Source organism: Sus scrofa, chromosome 4, assembly GCF_000003025.6.
Source record: "Sus scrofa isolate TJ Tabasco breed Duroc chromosome 4, Sscrofa11.1, whole genome shotgun sequence".
Lineage (NCBI taxonomy): Eukaryota > Metazoa > Chordata > Mammalia > Artiodactyla > Suidae > Sus > Sus scrofa.
This window is the reverse complement of record NC_010446.5, coordinates 29968665-29989332: the sequence shown is the minus strand read 5'-3', so window position 1 is coordinate 29989332 and position 20668 is coordinate 29968665. Positions and strand designations below refer to the sequence as shown.

The following is a 20668-nucleotide window of genomic DNA, read 5'->3' as shown; positions in this document are numbered from 1 at the left end:
AAATGATTCATAAACAGAAAGTAATCTGATTGGGGAGAATATAAAGTTAGAGCAGAACAGGAAGATATGGAATTTGTCTGCATAAAGGAGGGTAGTTAAATAAAATTTAGGGTTCAAGAATCCTAACTTGCTTAGAGGACATAAGCGGCAAACCACAAGAGATTAAGAAAAACATTTCCTATTTTAATTAGATTTATTTTATAAGTATTTAGGGATTTTCTTTTGGGGTTGATATATTACCAAAATTTATATACTTACCCATTTACAGTGAGAAAATACTTGAAACATTTCTGATCCAATCCCTTCCTTTTATAGACAGGTAGGAGCTCAAAGGTATGAAGAGAAATGCTCAAGGTTATGGAGCAAATGAGTTTCCATTTGTTCTTTTACTCATGGGTACAAATATGCTGATATAGATGAGTGCAGATATGGCATGAATTGAAACTCTGTATTAACACACATTTCTATTTATAAATTGTCAATCTTTTTGTGACTGTAATTTAGTCATATCTGTGCTAAGTTAAAGCACATATACCCTAAATGACTCACCCAAGCCATATATGATACAATAAGTGGAAAAACAAAGGCTTTCTACAAAAATTAATACATCCTTTAAAAATAATAGGCTGACGTTATCAAAACATACTCACATCTAGAAACACTTTCTCATTTTATTTGGAGTCAGAATAATCTATATACCTATGTATGTAGGATTTTTCTAAACTTCAGTTTGAAGTCACAGGAGATTCCTTTTTATTTTTTCTTTTTCAGCCACATGCATAGCATATGGAAGTTCTCAGTCCAGGGATCAAATCTGACCACAGCTGCAACATACACCACAGCTGCAACACATGCCACAACTGCAACAATGCAGGATCCATTACCCACTGTGCTAAGCCAGGGATTGAACCTGTGCCTCAGCAGCAACCAGAGTAGCCCCAGAGATAATACCAGATCCTTAACCCACTGCACCACAGTAGGACTTCCAGAGATTCTTATTTTTAAAAGCTGATGTCAGCTGTGTTATATGCTTAAAATACACTTTCCAGGTCACCTTTTATACGTTTGTGTAAAACCAAAGAAAAACAAATAAATAAACCTAGCAGAAACCTAACATAGCTATAAACTAGGCTGTCAGTTTTCAGTTGTTTATTTGGAAAATCACTCAATCACTTTCTTGATAATTATCCTAGCTGCACAGTTTATTCAACTGACAGAACCCAGAATTTTTTAAAAGACAAATTCATCAAACTACAAATTTTATATTTGATTGTTTTTGGTAACAGACTATGAAATGGTTATACAGCCTATGACTGAATATGTCCAATGACAGAAAATTGATTAGCTTGAAGCAAGTACATTGTATTCGTATCTCTTTGGAAAATTCTTTCATAAAATGTTTCCCTGCAACCTACACATACACATTGGTTCATATGCTAGCCTTAGGGATTATGCAAATCAATCATAATAGTTTCTTTGGTCTGAGAATCCTTTCAATGTTTGAAAGAAGCTACTGGGTTCACTCTGAGTTTCTCTGTATCCTGGCCACTCATCCTGTGAATTGTCCTAACCAACATGCTCTACTGCCTCTATACAAGATTCTCTCCACAGAAGTTTCTCCTGTTCACTTCAGACTTTCCATAATGTGGCACAGCATAGTAGAACAGAGAGAAAGTCAACTCAGGAGTGGGAGGGATCTTTATTTGAAACTCTGCTTCGTCACTAATACTCTGTTTGTCCCACAAAATTTGTTTAATCTCTCAGAGCACCAGTTTTCTTATTTGTCAAATCTGAAATAAGAACAATGATCTCAGAGTCTTGTTGTGATGACAAAATGAAATCACGTATGGTCCAATGCCTGATCTAGCTCTCATCAAATCCACAACCCTAACAGCAACAGATCTTTGCAGATAAAAAGAGGAATACCATGATCTTTGAAAGAAAATATCATGTGTTACCAAGAAACCAAGAAGAATTAAAAGTGTACTTGAATATTTGCATGTTTCACATATGCATACACACACAAATCCTCCATAAAGAGATCTCGACTGCAACTTTACAAAATGTATTCACAATGAATACTGTTGGCAAAAAAAAATGGGCAAAGATGTAAAAAGAAAAAGAATGCATTTTGGCAAAAAGGTAGTATAGGCCAATAAAAACAAACTGATGTTAATCATGCTGAACTCTTAAAATTTTTTAAGTTACCATCTAACCTACTTTCAGGTTGTACTTTTCTCCCTATTCTACTTTATTTTAAAGGCTTTACAAATGCCATAGTTGCCACTGTGTATCTCACTTGTCAAGAACAAAGTATAAGAATAAGCAAATCAAACCCCTTAAAATATTGTCAAATAATGTGAGCTGCTTCTCTTCTGAAAATATTTCCTCCTGTAAGAAAATGGTAAGCTCTTGAACTTTGCATTTTTAAATGATTACCATCACTCCTTATTTTCTAGTTTCCTCAGTTCTCCTATCCCCAAATATAGTCTTTTTAGCCTATTCCTCTGAAAGGTAGCAATGAATGCATTTCTACACACACACACACACACACACACACACACACACACACACACAATCCTGCAATATTTAAGCAGTGTGGAAATTGTGCCCAAATATCACTATGGCCCACAAGTCTTAGTAACTAAGCCAGTTAAGCATCTGTAAGAAGGTACCATTTTTTTTCTGTATAGTGCAAATAAGAAAAGATTCTTTCAGCTACACTCATATTTCTGGTAACACCTGTACAATGCCTTCATGTCAGAAGCCAGAATTAAATATTCTTCCCCTAATGGGGAAAGCCTAGCACAGTCCTTCTTTCAGAATCCTCAAGAGTCTTTCTCTATTAAGCGTGTTCCAGTCCCCTCCCAGCATAATAGATAATTCCCTTTTTGCGCTCCCATTTTACACTATATATACTTCTATCAAAGTATCTATAGAATGTAAAGGCTCTAATTTATTTACTTAGCTGCCTCCCTCTTTAGACCATAATCTTTCTGAGGACTGGGGAAATGCCCTAGTCATCCCAAAGGTCCGGAACATCTAGCTCAACATCTTTCCTCTCCTCCAGTGAATCTCTTTGGTTCAAAAATTTAAGACAAAATTAGGTAATGGAAAGACAAGAAGTAGAATTTAGAAGACCTGGGTTTCAGTCCCGGTTCTAACTCTCAGTTATTAGTCAGTGTCTTTGAGAAAGTTGATTACTTTCTATGGGTCCCTAAAGTAAGGCAATTGAGCTAGATCATCTTTAACATTTTTCTGGATTAAAAATTCTGAATTTTAGTACTCAAGTACCCATTATGTACTTTATAATGTAGTGGAAGTAATGAGAGACTTTTAAAAGTACATAAACACACATTATTCTAACCAAAAAGATAAAATGAAATTGGGTCATCGGTATTATTTAACATGAAGATACCATACAGATGAACACAAGATGATCTCTGATTAAAGTTTCAAAATTTTAAGTACAGATTCAGACTATTTGGACATGATTTACTATGCTTGATAGCAATGGCATTAATAGTTTCCATGAAGAGTCAATGTGCTTCCAGAATTATCTAAATTGCTCTTAGAATATCTCTTACAGGGAGTTCCCGTCGTGGCGCAGTGGTTAACAAATCCGACTAGGAACTATGAGGTTGCGGGTTCGGTCCCTGCCCTTGCTCAGTGGGTTAACGATCCGGCGTTGCCGTGAGCTGTGGTGTAGGTCGCAGACGCGGCTCGGATCCCGCGTTGCTGTGGCTCTGGCGTAGGCCGGTGGCTACAGCTCTGATTCAACCCCTAGCCTGGGAACCTCCATATGCCGCGGAAGCGGCCCAAGAGATAGCAACAACAACAAAAGACAAAAGACAAAAAAAAAAAAAAAAAAAAAGAATCTCTCTTACAAGGACAAATCTGGCTCAACATGTCTGTAGATTATGTGTGGGGGCACCATGTCTGAATCACTGACACCAGTGCCTAATATCAAATATAAAACCCCCAAACCTCAAACTATTAAGTATTGAGGAAGATATTTAGCAACCTGAGAGTTCTGAAAATACACCTTTTTCACCTTAAGATAGTTACCTAGGGAAAAGGGCAGGTTTTAGGATTAAACTGAACCTTGAGCATCTTTATCTTTCACATGGAAGGCAGATACAGTTAATGAGGAAAAAGCAAATCACTCACTTTTCAAGCATACATTAACATGTCAAGGTAACAGGCCAACCTTTTCTGTCAACTGGTCCAAGTGTTTGGTGGAACAAAATTACTAAGCACCCAAATGAGGTCAACATTCAGTATTAGGTTCTATCCCTTGCTCCCAGTGAAATAAAATAGCTCTGTGTACTCAGAAGATTTTGCATATAGAGGTAAAATTTTATGAGGTTATCATTAATAATGTTTAGAAGAACTCTTAAAATTTGGTTAAGTCAAGCTGACAGGGAATAGAAAGACACATATAAACCAACAGACTATGCTGATATAGGGTTTCCTAAATATCTGAGTTTTAGCAAGGATTCCTTTTAGTCTCAGACTCAGGCATCAGTTTTATTGCTTTACTGTGAGAGTAAAAAATTATTTTAGCCTGATCAAGCGCATAGGAAAATGATCAGCAGATCAGATGATAGATATTAATTTACCATGGAAGACAAATCACACCTCCACTTCTTTTTTGAAGGGCAGAGCACTCATGAGACCAAATTATAAACCAAAACCCTGTTGAGTGAAACATAAAGGGGAAATTCAGCATGCCAAAGAGAGATTTACATCAAATTAATATACCTGGAGATGTTATTCTTCTTCCCTGCAGAAGTATTTCTGCCTAGACACCTAGGACTGGTTATTAGAATCAGTGCACTCCACTCTGAACAGAACTGATAATACATACTAGTTTGCACCCTCCAGCTTTGCTTTTTTATAATGGTGTTCTCCCTTTGGGACACACATCACACCCCAGCATATCAGAATCTTGTTTCTCAGAGGCAGAGAGCTTCAGGAAGCATTTTACTGTGTTTTCCGTTGGATTATTCATTTTGGTTGATCCTGATCTCCTCAGAATCTCACTGCTCGGTGGAATTTTACTTCCAAAATCAAAAGGGATATATTTGGATACAATGGGTACAGAGAAAGAATGAACATGAAGAGAAGAAATTTACATTCTTACTTACCCTTATGTTTATCCCTTGGAAATATTTCTGGGTCCCAAGTATTCATTCAAAATTTACAATTTTAGGAGTTCCCATCATGGCGCAGTGGTTAACGAATCCGACTAGGAACCATGAGGTTGCGGGTTCGGTCCCTGCCCTTGCTCAGTGGGTTAAGGATCTGGTGCTGCTGTGAGCTGCGGTGTAGGTCGCAAATGCGGCTCAGATCCCACGTTGCTGTGGCTCTGGCGTAGGCCAGTGGCTATGGTTCCGATTAGACCCCTAGCCTGGGAACCTCCATATGCCATGAGAAGCAGCCCTAGAAAAGGCAAAAAGACCAAAAAAAAAAAAAAAAAAATTACAATTTTAGTTGATATAGTGTTATATATTATTATATTTTATTTTAAAATAAAGTAAGAAGAATAGAGTATGATTCTTTCAATATATAAATGTTTTGAAAGACAGTATAATAAGAATTCACCTACAAATTTGAAGTAAAAAAACTCTTTGTAAATATTTAATTGAAGAATTTAGCTATAAAATGATATTATTAATCCTCATAAACAATACAGTATTTTAATTTATAATTTGAATGCACTACTTCTAGGAAACAGGTTGAAATACAAATATATGATTAGCTAAAGTTGTGATTGACTGACAAAGTACTTGGGCTTCTTAAATATATATTATGGGCCTCCTATAGTTGATTATTTTTCAAATTCTATTTATGTTTATTTTATAGGCAATCTGTCTACAGAGATGTATCTGAGGACAAGCATCAGTCAGAAATTAATAAACTTTCAATTAACTTTTATTGAGCATCTAGTCAAAATACTATTTGGTCTTAAAAATAGAAATCAAACATAATTTCTCAATAACTCTTAATCTTTCAGAACACATAGGATGTGACTAACAGAGATGTAATTATACAATGGTATGGATGCTCTAAGGTAGCACTGTCCAACAGAAATCCATTGCAAGTCACGAATGAGAAGCCATGTATACAATTTTAAAGTTTTTCTAGCAGGCCACATTTAAAAAGTAAAATTAATTTTAATAATACATTTTATTTAAACTAATTTATCCAGAATATTACCATTTCACGAGTTATGTAAATTATTGATAGTATATTTTATATATTTTTGTACTAAGCCTTTGAATGAGATGTGATTTCACATCAGCAGCACATCTCAGTCTGGACTAGCCTCGTGTCAAGCATACAGTAGCTACACGTGGCTAGTGGCTACCATACTGAATAATGCACAAAGGAGTATATATCTAGTTCTGAGGAAGCATGAAGGAAAAAAATGATTGGTTCTCTCTGAGCCATCAGGATAAACAAAAAAGAGCTGACTTTTGTGTTTGACCTGTAAAGATAAATAGGATTTCTATGAGCGAAGATGAGAACAGGCTGTGGCCAGATTGTTAAGTTCTCTATTAAGTTTAGTTTTTATCTTCTAAGCTATGGCTGGGTTTTAAAAGTAAGGGAGTAATAAGATCAGAGTCTTGCTTTCAAAATATAAATGCTGGCAGAATGGAAAACAAACCAGAAAATGGGAAGAGTAGAACCAAGTAGATGAATTATGTGACTACTGTAAAGAATATTATACATGGACTTAAATATTATCAATATGCTCAAAGCTCCCAAATTTGGCTCTTACCCCAGATCTCTCTCCTAAATTCCAGACCTGACAATTTCTTACTTGACTTCCCCACTTGGAATATGTAGTAGGCAATTTAGACATGAAATAACGAAAACTCAGCTCCTAACCTTCCACTAAGACCTAATCTATACACAGCCTTCCCATCTCAGTCAATGTCCCTTTCCTTCTAGTCTAGCCATTTAGATTTGAAAAATTTAAAGTTATTGATCATTCCTCTTTTTCTTTTCATCTTCCATAGTCAATCCCTCAGAAAATCCAGTTGACTGTTCCTTATAAACAAATCTACAACCTGACCTCTTCTCTCTACTACAGCTACTGCCCTGGTCTGAGTCACCATCATCTCTCACTATATTATTGTGATAATTCCCACCTGGTTTCCTTGCTCCTCCCTTGTCTCCTAGGGTATATTTTCAGCATAGCTATCAGACTGGCACTTACGAAATTTGAATTAGATTACCTCCTGAAACTTTGCAAGTGTTCCCCATTTTACTCAGAGACAAAGTAACTATGTGGCAGATTAGACTATTGCCAGCTCATCATTTCCTCTCTGTAATGGAATTATGCCATGTTATTTTTTAGTATTTCTCACAAGAGTAGACAGAGTACATATTCCTGTCCCACTGATTTTGAACTTGGGAAAATGTCTTTCTTTGCCCAATGAATTAGGTAGAAAAGAGTGCTGCAGTTGAGTCAAAGCTTCAGGAGACATCCAGTGTTTTCACTCACCCCTCTTGCACTATGTCATCCACTATGAGAAGGATATAGCCCAGAGAGCTACTAGACCCAGAAAGAGGAGACATATAGGGCAGACTTAATTCCAGCTTGTAACCTGGACACAAAAGCAGCAAATCCAAGCCATGCTCAGCAGAGTCACAACTGACCTGCTGACCCATGAATGAGAAATAAATCCCTGTTGGTGGAGATAATGAGTTTTGAGACTGTTTACTATAATATCACTATTATAGCAATTACTGCCTTATATCCCCTATAGTGGCAAACACTCCTCATGATCCAACATCCCTTCCCCTTCATCTCTCTTTCCTTTTTACCTGCATTCTGTTTCATTTACTCCACTTTCACTGCTACAGCCTTCTCAAAAATACTAAGCATGTTCCTCCCTTAGGGTTTTTGCAAACGCTGATGCCTCCGTCTAGACCATTTCTTCTCTAGTTATCTATATGACTCAATCCTTATTTCTTCCAAATTAAACGTCACCTTCTCAACTAGTGCCCAGATCTTGGTTTCTAGATACCATTCTCTACTAAAAGATAACACAAATCTTTGCATAAAGGCTAACTCCCTGGCAGGGGCAGGGAAATACAAGATGAATAGGAATATACTGGTACATCAGAAAGCAAGAAAGTGCTCAAGGCATAATGAGGATATTTCAAAAGGGCACAGGAGTCCTGTCGTGGCGCAGTGGTAACGAATCCGACTAGGAACATGAGGGGGTTCGGTCCTGCTGCTCAGGGTAACGATCGGCGTGCGTGAGCTGTGGTGTAGGTGCAGACATGGTCGGATCCGCGTTGCGTGGCTCTGGTGGCCAGTGGCTACAGCTCGATGGACCCTAGCTGGAACTCCATATCGCGGAGCCCAAAAAAAGCAAAAAAAAAAAAAAAAAAAAAAAAAAAAAAAAGGCACAGTAGCCATCTTGAAGGAAATTCTACTGGCCAAATATGGGACCACTTGTGAATCAAAATAATGATAAAATGGATCATAATATACTGAATACAGTAAGAATCCGTGAGTCCATCTAGTATAAATAAATAAGTGAAAAAATAAATGAAGAAGGGAAATGTCTTCCTTATAGTAGAATGCCAATCAATAAACAAAGAATAATGGACTTAGAAAATTATTAATAGATATAAAAATAGTGATAGAAAATATGATGAGAAACAGATACTTAAATGTTCTCAAAGTATCTCCCTACAAATTACATACATACTAATTATAAAGTGAAATGTTGATTTTACAGTAGAGAATCCTTGTGGATAACAGCAAGGAGATCAAAACTAACATCACAACACTGGAAAAAGAAACATCTTTTCATATTTCTGATATGAAGTACTGAAAAAAGCTGAATATTATTTTGGTGATTTTCCTCTAAAAATGTATAACCTTCCTTATTCAATTCAAGAAGAAACAAAGCAAATTCAAATCAAATGTTATTGGCCTGTTGAACACTTCAAAAATGTTAAGATCAAGGGGAGGGGGAGAGAGTGTGATGGACTGGGAATTTGGGGTTAACAGATGCAAACTATTGCCTTTGGAACGGATAAGCAATGAGATCCTGCTGTATAGCACTGGGAACTATATCTAGTCACTTATGATGGAGCATGATAATGTGAGAAAAAAGAATGTGTACATGTATGTATAACTGGTCACCTTGCTATACAGTAGAAAATTGACAGAACACTGTAAAACAGTTATAAGAGAGAAAAATAAAAATCATTATAAATGAAAAAAAAGAAAAGAAAAGAAAAGAAACCAAGTAAGGGAGTTCCCGTCGTGGCACAGTGGAAACAAATCTGACTAGTATCCATGAGGATACAGGTTCAATCCCTGGTCTCACTCAGTGAGTTTAGTATACAGCATTGCCATGAGCTGTGGGACAGGTTGCAGACCCGGCTTGGATCTGATGTTGCTGTGGCTGTGCTGTGGCCGGCAGCTGTAGCTCTGATTCAACCCCTAGCCTGGGACCCTCCATACGCCCTAAAAAGATTAAAAGAAAAAAAAGAAGAAAGAAAGCAACCAAAACTTGACAACGAAATTCAAAATATGATCCTGAATTAAATTCTAGTACAGAAAAATATATATAAAGGCCATTATTGGAACTACCGTTGAAATTTGAATGAGGACTATCAATTATATAACAGTAGTAAATCAATATCTGATATCTTAATTTCGATAACTGTAATACAATTATGTTTAAAAATGTCAAGAGTTCCAGAGTCCCCATCATGGCACAGTGGAAACGAATCTGACTAGGAACCATGAGGTTGCAGGTTCGATCCCTGGCCTTGCTCAGTCGGTTAAGGATCCGGTGTTGCCATGAGCTGTGGTGAAAGTCACAGACATAGCCTGGATCCAGTGTTGCTGCAGCTGTGGTGTAGGCTGGAAGCTGTAACTAGATTGGACCCCTAGCCTGGGAATCTCCATATGTCACAGGAGTGGCCCTACAAAAATAAAAAAATAAAAAATAAATAAATAAAAAGTCAGAGTTCCATATTGTGGCTCAGGGAGTTAAGGACTCGACACTGTCTCTGTAAGGATGTGGGTTCGATCCGTGGCCTCACTCAGTGAGTCAAGCTGCAACGAAGGTTGCAGATGTGACTTGGATCCAGTGCTGCCATGTCTATGGCATAGGCCTGCAACTGCAGCTCTGATTTGATCCTTAGCTCAGGAATTTCCCTAAGCCACAGGTGTGGCTGTAAAAATATTAAAAAAACAAAAAACAAAAAACCAAACTTTCTTCTTAGGAAATATACACTGAAATATTTTGAAGTTAAAGGACACAATATCTTCAACTTCCTTTCAAAAGTTCAGGGACACAAATATGTATATATGCATGTATTTGTAGACAGCTAGACAGAATAACAAAGCAAATGGAGAAAATGTAATCAATTGGTATATCTTAGTTAAAGATATATGGAAGTTCTTTGCCCTATTCTTGCAACCCACCTGTAAGTCTGAAATAATATCAATTCTTTTAAGCCTCCCACTGCTCATTTTCAATTTACTTTATTCTACTTTTTCTTTTGCCATGGCACTTACTGCCTTTTAACATGCTATTGTTTATTATTTATCTTCTATCTGACCTACCTAAAACAACAAAAATGTAAATCTATGAGGGCAGGATATGTGTCTCTAGGTTTCCTCATATATTCTAAGTTCCTAAAAAGTGCTTAGCACAAAGCAGATGCTCAATAATTCTTAACTATCTGAAAAGACAGAGAGAGATGATCAAAGAATGAAGTAGGAAAGTGGCGATGTGCAATAGGAGGTTACTAATCAAGGATAACTAACATCATAATAACACATGCTTGTTAAGCACTTACTATGTACCTAAAGTAAATCTAAGTGCTTTACACACTTCATTCATTCACCAAAATTTCTGAGATAGGTACCATCACTAGTTTCATTTTACAAATGAGAAACCTGAAGCATAAAGAGAGTAAGTAACTTTTCCAAGGTCATTTAGCTAGTTAGTGGACACAGAAAGAGACTCCCAGATATTCTGGCTCTAGCAGTCCACAATTCTGCCTTTTGAGGCAAAGAAAGAAGCAATGTTGGAGTTCCTGTTGTGGCTCAGCATTAATGAACCCAACTAGAATCCACGAGGACATGGATTCAAACCCTGGCCTCACTCTATGGGTTAAGGATCCAGTGTTGCTGTGGCTGTGGTGTAGGCCAGCAGCTGCAGCTCCAATTCAAACCCTAGCCTGGGAACCTCCATATGCTGTGGGTGCAGCCATAAAAAGCAAATTAACCATCTGAGGATGGTCTGTACTGGAACCAAATTATCCAAGTGCAGCATAAATTGAATTTGAAAAGGACTGCTCTCAGTCTGTTCTGGAAACGAGGATGATATGTGGATTTCCAGAGGGCTTACAAGAGTGGGGAATAAAAACAAAGTAATGTTTCTTCTCTGAAGTGAGTTGTAAATGGAGAAGAGTGGGAGGAGTGGATATGTCTAATTGCTACATGAATTTATTACCCTTTGTATGGCTATGATTTTATATTATTATTGTTAGTGCTGCTCAGTGTAACAATTTAAAAGTCAATAATAATTATTTTACTTACACCACCACAGACACACTCCACACTGATGCTTTTGGTCTACTCTTTGCATATATGACATTAAGTTATGACCTATTTAGTGAACTATATATTTAAACCTATAGCATATGTCGCAATTTTTGCTGCCTTTATAAATCTCTTATTAATAAAGGAAAACAAAACTTATGTTCTTGAGGAAAAAACAAGATCTCAAATTAAAAGTTTCACTTGCTACTCTAGGGCTCAAAGATGACAGAATAGATAAGCAAAAGTGTTTAGACTAGTGCCTAAACAATAATTACTCATAGGGAGATGTACCTTTCCTATTAGATAGTATAAATGAGTCCTATTTCTTATCTCTCCATCAAATCATGTAACAATATGTACTTCAGCTTGCAATTAACATGTTTTCAACTCTTGCATGACCTACTGCATTTAGGTGAAAAGCATTTTGAATTTAGGCTAGATTGTAATATTTGATTTCTCAGTTGGTACCAAGCACTTTTCTTAGTCCTTCATAAGTATTAGCTTACATAAATCTAGCGACATTATGTGTCTATCTCCGCATATTTACCCTGAATAATGAGTAGAGGTTATATGAAATTTATTCATAAAATAATTTTCTTTGGGTTGGGCTTCCCTTGTTTCAATTTGTTAGAATGTGTATACACCACAAAGTTTAAAAGTAGCTAAAATTCAGGCTTTAATTTGGCACAGCAGAAATGAATCTGACTAGGTTCAGAAGTTGCAGGTTCGATCCCTGGCCTCAGTGGGTTAAGGATCTGGCATTGCCGTGAGCTGTGGTGTAGGTCTCAGGCGTGGCTTGGATCTTGCATTGCTGTGGCTCTGGCATAGGCCAGCAGCTGTAGCTCCGATTAGACCCCTAGCCTGGGAACCTCCATATACCACGGGTGCAGCCCTAAAAGGACAAAAGACCAAAAAAAAAAAAAAAAAAGCATGAATCCAACAATCAATAGTTGTTAAAACCTTTAAAATATGAAAATGCATTAATTACTGTGATTAAAAGCACAAAGTTAAACAGAGTTTGACAGAAAAAATGTCCCATCTGAATTCAGGTAAAGTTGATATAGAAATAAAAATGATTTGAGTTCTTAGAGGAATCGTATAGGATATTAGATACTGTTTAAAAGATTTCATTTTTCAAAAGTGATTTTAAATCCATTGCACTAGATAAACTGTAACTACTTGTTAGCATCAGCATTTCATGGTTTCTACAGCTAGTCACACATTCTAAGCATCTGTTAAAGCTCAAATTCTGCTCTAGTTTCCTGTAGAGGAGTTAAGGATTATTTGCTTTTATATGGGTCATTTATGTCTGTGGTATGCGATAAAGGTGGTGATTTCTTGACACAGCAATACAGATGAGTTTTCCCCATTAAAAGCTTTATGGAGGGGAGGGAACCCTTATAAATCACTGTGTGGTCTTATAAATTATGCAGTGTCGTGGGGTATTTTCCTCCCAAGTTTGGATCAGAATAATAAGCATACATGCAATTGTAAAGAGCATCCAAAAAGAAAGTGAAACCACCCAAAACAAACAAAACAAAGTCTAATATTATTTTAAGAAATCTGAAAAATTACTTGACCCAAATGAAACATTTCCAAGGGTGCTGCTAAGAATATGAAAATGGGAATAGGTATGTATGTACTTCTATTTTAAATCAGCAAATTATAGAAAGATAGTAAAGCTATAGTAACACCTATAACAGTAGAATAAATAAGGCACTAACTCTGCTAGGTATTCTGCTAATTGCTATCCCTTAATTTACTTTAATTCCCACAATCAAACCATGTAGTTAACATGTAGTATCATGTTACAGATTAGGAAATTTTTTACTCCTTTTGGATATTTGCTAGAATACTCTCTAAATGCACCATGATACTTTTATTTCAAGTCATGTCTCATTTAGGCAAAAATTACTTGACAAGGAGTTCCCGTCGTGGCTCAGTGGTTAACGAATCCGACTAGGAACCATGAGGCTTCCGGTTCGATCCCTGGCCTTGCTCAGTAGGTTAAGGATCCAGAGTTGCCCTGAGCTATGGTGTAGGTTGAAGACGTGGCTCAGGTCCCGTTGCTGTGGCTCTGGCGTAGGCCGGCAGCTACAGCTCTGATTAGACCCCTAGCCTGGGAACCTCCATATGCCACAGGAGCGGCCCTGGAAAACGACAAAAAAAAAAATTACTTGACAAGACATAATTACTCTCCTCACTTTTTATCGTCGTAACTTTAATTATGAAAAATGAAAGCATCTTCATATGTGAATTTCTTAAATAAAAAAATACACTTTTAGGGTTTGTATTAACTCCTTCCTACCATCCGTTTCCAAAATAATGACTGCCAACAGTAGATAACAACTGAGCACTAACTGTAGATAAAGTACAAGTGCAGGAAAGAGATTAAAAAGGAGAAAGAGCTCTACCAAAATCTACAAATACACACACATATACATTTTATAACCTCATGAGCTATGATATTAGGCACAGTATCTTTCAAAGAATACCCTGGATTTAAGAGTTAAGCTTTAATAGATAATGAGTTTTATTTATGATGAGGAGAAAGATTTGATCAATAGACAATTCCAGCTCATTGCTAACAACATTATAATACCTTAATACTACAGAAGTAGATCTATGTGTGGTAACATTTATATATTTCACATTTTCTCAAAGTGACTGAAATGGGTAACTCCTTTAAACATGGAACTTTTAGTTTTATAAAGCATGTGAACAGTAAATTGTGAGACGTTCTGTTAGGGCATTCTAATGAGGAAACAGACATGAAAATCTCATCATAATAAGGATGCTATTGTGTAAATTACCATGTGCCTATGGTCATCCTTTGTTAAGCAAGAAAAGAAAATCTTTCATTTTAAACCCACAGACCTGAGAGTATCACGGAAAAAGTATTTCTCCTAAATTTCTGAATTCTTATACCTGATGTGTTTCCCTTGTTATTTGACTGCCAAAAAACTTATTCTAATTTTTCATCCATCAGTAGCCATCTTAAAGGACTATATAGGGTTTATTTCATCATCTTGGTTCTTTTTCCCTCTCTTTACTTTATATTTATCTAATTCCAAAATTTAAATTTTATACTTAATATGTGTATGCATATACATACTTACGTATACATATATCTAAGTATGTATATACATATATGTACATATATATGTGTGTATTTGTGTACCTTAGTTTAATTTCTTCATAGAATGAATAAAATAGGGTGTTAACATTTAGAAAGATAAAATCAACAAGCATTCTGACACAGTGATTAACATAACACACTATATTTTATATAATATTTATTCTACTATTTCCCATGGGTAGAGATATGCACCCAATTTTCTCACTCTTAAGTAAAAACTGAAATTAAAGACAATGTAATTAGCAATGAAATTTGCTCCTATGCTTCAGAATTAGCATCTTGTGGATAGAACATAGACCATCATGCTAAACAGATATGGATTCCCACTCTATCTTAGCTTGGGCTGTGTGAACTTACCTAAACCGTCCATTCTCCAAGAGCTCTAGCTTCCTATCTAAAGATAGAGACAATATTTTTTATTTATCAGATATTTGTAAGGGTTAAATGAGATAACATAAATGTGACACATAGTACTGGTTCTGTTCTTAGTCTTCCAAGTGGAGCTCTCCACTCACTAGATCTTCACTAAGCACACACTAGACATTCTGAAAATGTTTATTAAATAGATTATAACAGAGGATTTATAGGAGCCTATTTCCCCTTATTGGAATTGGCTTCATAGTGAGAAATTTACTGTAATAATTTTATTTTACATCCCCAAAAGATAAATGCTTAGTTTTGTGTGTGTGTGTGTGTGTGTGTGTGTGTGTCTTTTTAGGGTTGTAAGTGCAGCATGTCGAAGTTCCCAGGTTAGGGGTTGAATCAGAGATGCAGCTGCTGGGCTTTACCACAGCCAGAGCAACGCAGGACCTGAGTCGTGTCTGCGACCTACACTGCAGCTCACAGCAATGCTGGATCCTTAACCCACTGAGAGGGGCCAGGGATCAAACCCGCGTCCTCATGGATATTGGGTTTGTTACCGCTGAGCCACAATGGGAACTCCCTATTTGATTTATTTTTTAAATGTTGGTGCCCAACGCTTATAAAAATCTTTCTACTTGTTTAAGAGTAGTCACTCTTACATAATGCTAAAGTGTGAGTATATGCTACTTTGCTACAGATTGTCTGAAGAAATCTTTATTATCTCTGATCTGGAAATTCAACTCAAAAATTATGACAAAAATAATTAAGGACAAGTACAGAAATTTATTTATAAAGATGTTCATTGCAACACTATTATATCAAAATTGGTTAGAAATCTATAAATGATTGGATAAGGTATAGTACATTTGAATAATTGAATTCTAACTGGCTATAATAATGAGATTGCAAATTGTACTTTGGACATAAAAGAAGTACATGATATATTGTGACCAAAATAAAAAAAAAGAAAAAAAAATGATCCTGAGATATCATATATGGAATGGCCCTATTTTTGGAATAAAAATATTTTATAAAAAAAATAAAAATATTTTTATAAAAAATATGTGAAGAATGGCTATGGTTGTCTCTTGCACATGGCAAGTGATCTGTATATTTTTTTAGCCTATATGTGTATTTTCTAATTTTTCAGTGACAAATACCTATACTTATTTAATGAGTCATTAACTGAAAAATGAAGAGCAAATGCCTGAAGTCCAACAGCTCTTTATTTCCTTTCTGCTCTTTGTTTCATTGGTACAATATCCCACAGAACTGAACATAGCACATTACTTACATAGCATGGTCCATAATTCTATCCTTTATTATTATTTTTTTTGTCTTTTGTCTTTTTAGGGCCACATATGGAGGTTCCCAGGCTAGGAGTCTAATCGGAGCTGCTGTATTACAGACATTTTGATATAACTTTCTGACTGTTTTTTAGTCATCAGAGTAAACTGCTATCATACATATCTTCCCATACGTATAGGAATACACTATGGACATTCTAAGTAGGAAGCAGCACATTTTCTATTCAAAAGAAGTATTACATATTTTGTTAACCAACCTGAATAACTTGGCAATGGACTGAGATATAGTGTACAACCCCCAAGTATTTAATTATTACTCTGGAGGGGCTTGAAATCAGAATGGAAATGTCAGGATTGTCTGACAAATCTAACCTTCCTAATGTTGTTTCTGGCTCTTTAACTCAACGTAATATTTGCTTTTCTGTCTTTAAAACAAGCAAACATCAAATACATCTAAACAACTGTTAAGTGGTCTATAAAATATATTTGTATGTTTTTGTTGAGAAGGCAAAGAACATACAACAGGAGTCCATCTAAGAGGTGTTTAAGAATTCTCTTGCAGTGCAGAGGCTTAAGGATCTGGCATTGTCACTGTAGCAGCTTGGGTTGCTGCTGTGGTGCCAGTATGATCCTTGGCCTGGGAACCTGCACATGCTGTGAGAACTGCTGAAAAGAAAAAAAAAGAAATGCTGAGAGGTATAAATGTTTAGGACATACTTTCCCAAAACACTGCCTCTGCTTTTAAAATGAAATGGTTTGGATATAGGTTCTACCCTCTTCCACTGACCTTTGGCTCCTGTATGATTTTCCTCTCTACCCACCTTCTCGAAATACTCCCTCAGAAGAAGCCTTTTATTCAACCTAAAAATAGCTCCCAGATGTCTTGCTACCTCACCATCTAGCCTCTCTCCCCTTTGCTGAGATTATAGGATTAGGGAGGACAGCACAACAGGTTTAACAAAGGACCTTTTTTGGTTCAAAATAAGTTCATTGCATAGCAGGTCCTATCATTGTCTCCAGGTAAGTAGTTCAGAAAATAAAGAAAACTGTTTTCTGTAACTTTACTTTTAAATAACATTTGGAAATTGTAGCACACTTCTTTGGTTTATAGTTTAAATTTACAGTCAGTATTTCTAATTTTAGATAGAGCTGCCTCATACATTAAGCTAATAAGTGACTTTAACATATCAAGCCATTTGCTAAACGTAATTGAATCATCTGCTTATATTTCCAGCAAGTATCTCTTGTTTTCCAATATCCTATGATTAATAATTATTACCAAATTGCCTGGAAAATGTGGTGGGTAAGTGGTTTAACCTTGGCCTTCCAGCCTACGAATGAAAATCAAGTTAATACAAAAGCCCCAGCATCATGTGCCTTGGTGAACCAACTTATGTTTTGAATGGGGTACAGTGTTTCAAAAAGAGAGTTTATTAATACGAGAATAGATATTTATGGTAATTCTTGCTCTGTCTTCATAAGCCATTGTGGGCAAAGTTTCCAATTTTGTTCTGGTTGTTGTTAAATATCCTTTACTTGTGGCCAAAGTATCCCCAATAAGGGAGACAGTGGGGCTTGACTAAACTCTCAATCAAGACTTTAGTTTTCAAGAAAGAATCTGGATGGAGAATCTCCCTCCCCCTTAGTCTCTTGTCAACATCTTCAAGCAGAGAAATAGCTTTAGAAAGACCCAAAGAACATGACTTTGAGGTTGGAATGAAGTTGTAAAAAGCTTGTTTTTATAAAAACAAGTCAGAAAGTAGATCCTCACTGGTTTTCTGCTTACCATCTGGGAGTGTACCCCTGAGACCTGGTGTGCACATCAGCACATCTGCTTATGAAAGAGCAGCATCATTGTATTAAAAATGGGGTTCACTGTGCCCTTCCTTCAAATGAACAAAAGTGAAAAGAAAATCTTAGGTTAAAAAATGTTCTTTGTGCTATTATAATAGGGTAAACCAAACTTTATTTGATCAACTTTAAAACAGAAAGCTGGGTAGAAGTTGAAGTCACAAATAGTTTTCTGTGAACTTGGATGTCTTGAGCAAAGTTGAGATGTTTGCATAATCCCCGTAGCAACAACATTCCACATGCATATTTCTCTTTAAAAAGAAACTCCATGCTTAGTGGTATTCTGGGTTCAAGGCCTGAATAAAAAGCATCTCAATCAAAAGCCTGGTTCTAAAAATTGAGACGTAGAGGTCATAAGTTTTTGACTTCTCTTTTAAATCATTTATGGATGACTAAAAGTCATGATTCAAAGTACAAATTTATGTAAATCTTTGATTTTGAACTTTTAGCTATTTAGCCCAATATCTTCCCTGAAACCTTCCCAAATGTTTGAGGTTTCTACAAACAAAAAATATCACTGTACATAACACTGAGCAGAGGAGGTGAAATGCACAACAAACTTGATTGTGTAATTTTTCTCAAGGCCTAGAAATAAATGTTAAATGTGGCCTACCACATTGATGTCATTTTTCCAAAACACAAATCTCAAAGTGTATACGATATAACATTTAATTTTTAAAAAACGAAATGTAACCTAGAGGTCCTAATGTAAAAAATAAAACAGGAGTTCCCGTCGTGGCGCAGTGGTTAATGAATCCGATTAGGAACCATGAGATTGCGGGTTCAGTCCCTGCCCTTGCTCAGTGGGTTAACGATCCGACGTTGCCGTGAGCTGTGGTGTAGGTTGCAGACACGGCTCGGGTCCCGCGCTGCTGTGGCTCCGGCGTAGGCCGGTGGCTACAGCTCCGATTCGACCCCTAGCCTGGGAACCTCCATATGCCGCGAGAGCGGCCCAAAGAAATAGCAAAAAGACAAAAAAAACCAAAAAGACAATAAAACAAAAATCTCTGAATTATACTTATTTTGAATATCTTACTCTCTCAGGTGTTTAATCAAGACAGTATTTAGGAAAGCAATAATTTTATGACAATTACTTTGTTTTGTAGCCAGTGGTATATGTGCCCCAAACTGTATTTTTTCCTCAAATGTAACAGAGTTGTATCACATATTTTACTTTTATGAATCCAACTATTTGGTTGGTATCATAAATTTACTAGTATGACAGATAATAAAAAAGTCTGCTCAATAATATTTATTACATATATTCTAAATTAGATTGCACATTTATTAGATTATTATAAATAATACATCCAGAAGTTCCCGTCATGGCTCAGCAGAAATGAACCTGACTGGTATCCATGAATGTTAGGGTTCAACCCTTGGCCTAGCTCAGTGGGTTAATGATCCATCATTACTGTGAGCTGTGGTTCAGGTCACAGAAGTGGCTCAGATCCTGTGTTACTGTGTGGCTGTGGCTGTGGCTAGCAGCTATAGCTTCGATTTGAACCCTAGCATGGGAACTTCCATATGCCATGGGTGAAGCCCTAAAAAAGAATAAAAACAAATAAATAATACATCTATATCACTGAATGGACTTGTATTCACAAATCTGAAATTCCTGAGTAAAATTCTTCCAAAAATCTAATATGGAGATGGCAGAAAAATATAACTGTCCCATGCTCATATGTCCTACCCTTATTTGGAAATAATGATAATAACCATGATAATAATTATACTATAACAGTAACAGGCAATGAAGTTATGCTAATGGGTGAAGCAGTTAACCAACTAACTAAAATGCCATTTTTAAAAGGAATTAATAAACATCACTGGAATATATCGTAATGTGATTATCAGTTAACTCAAATTTCTGCATGAGACTGCTCTGAGGGGAAAATTGAACTTAACTGCTCCATATTAGGGCCAATAAACAAAATTTAAAATAAAAGATTTTTGCCAACCCCAATCTCTTTTTTCCAAGAGGTAAGTTACAAAATACAACTGCCAGATCTACCATGAAACCTAAAGCCAGCCAGTTGAGTTGTTTATATCTCAGGGTCTTAGTCAACCAAAACTACTAATATGTGGATAGGTCTCTTTACCAGAAGAAAGTAATCTACATTATTGTCTGAAGTTTAAACCATTCACTCTGCCTCTCAGGTCTGTGATTTAGGATATTACACACACACACACACACACACACACACACACACACACTCCAATGAGGGGAAAAAAATGCCTAAGGGAATTTTTTCAGGACAGTAACTGTGCATAGAAGTGAATTAATAAGTAAATATATTTCAGCTCCTTCTTTATCTATAAAAGATAATTTTTATAAAGAGTTATGTTCATACTGAATGTGAAACCAAAAATGAAATAGAAGAGCATCTAATTTCTTTTCTTTTTTTTTTT

General features: G+C 36.2%; 1 protein-coding gene across 6 annotated transcripts in view; it reads right to left on the bottom strand.

The window, feature by feature from the left end:
- ANGPT1 (angiopoietin 1) overlaps positions 1 to 20668 on the bottom strand; it is a 308232-nt gene that overhangs the window by 244102 nt on the left and 43462 nt on the right.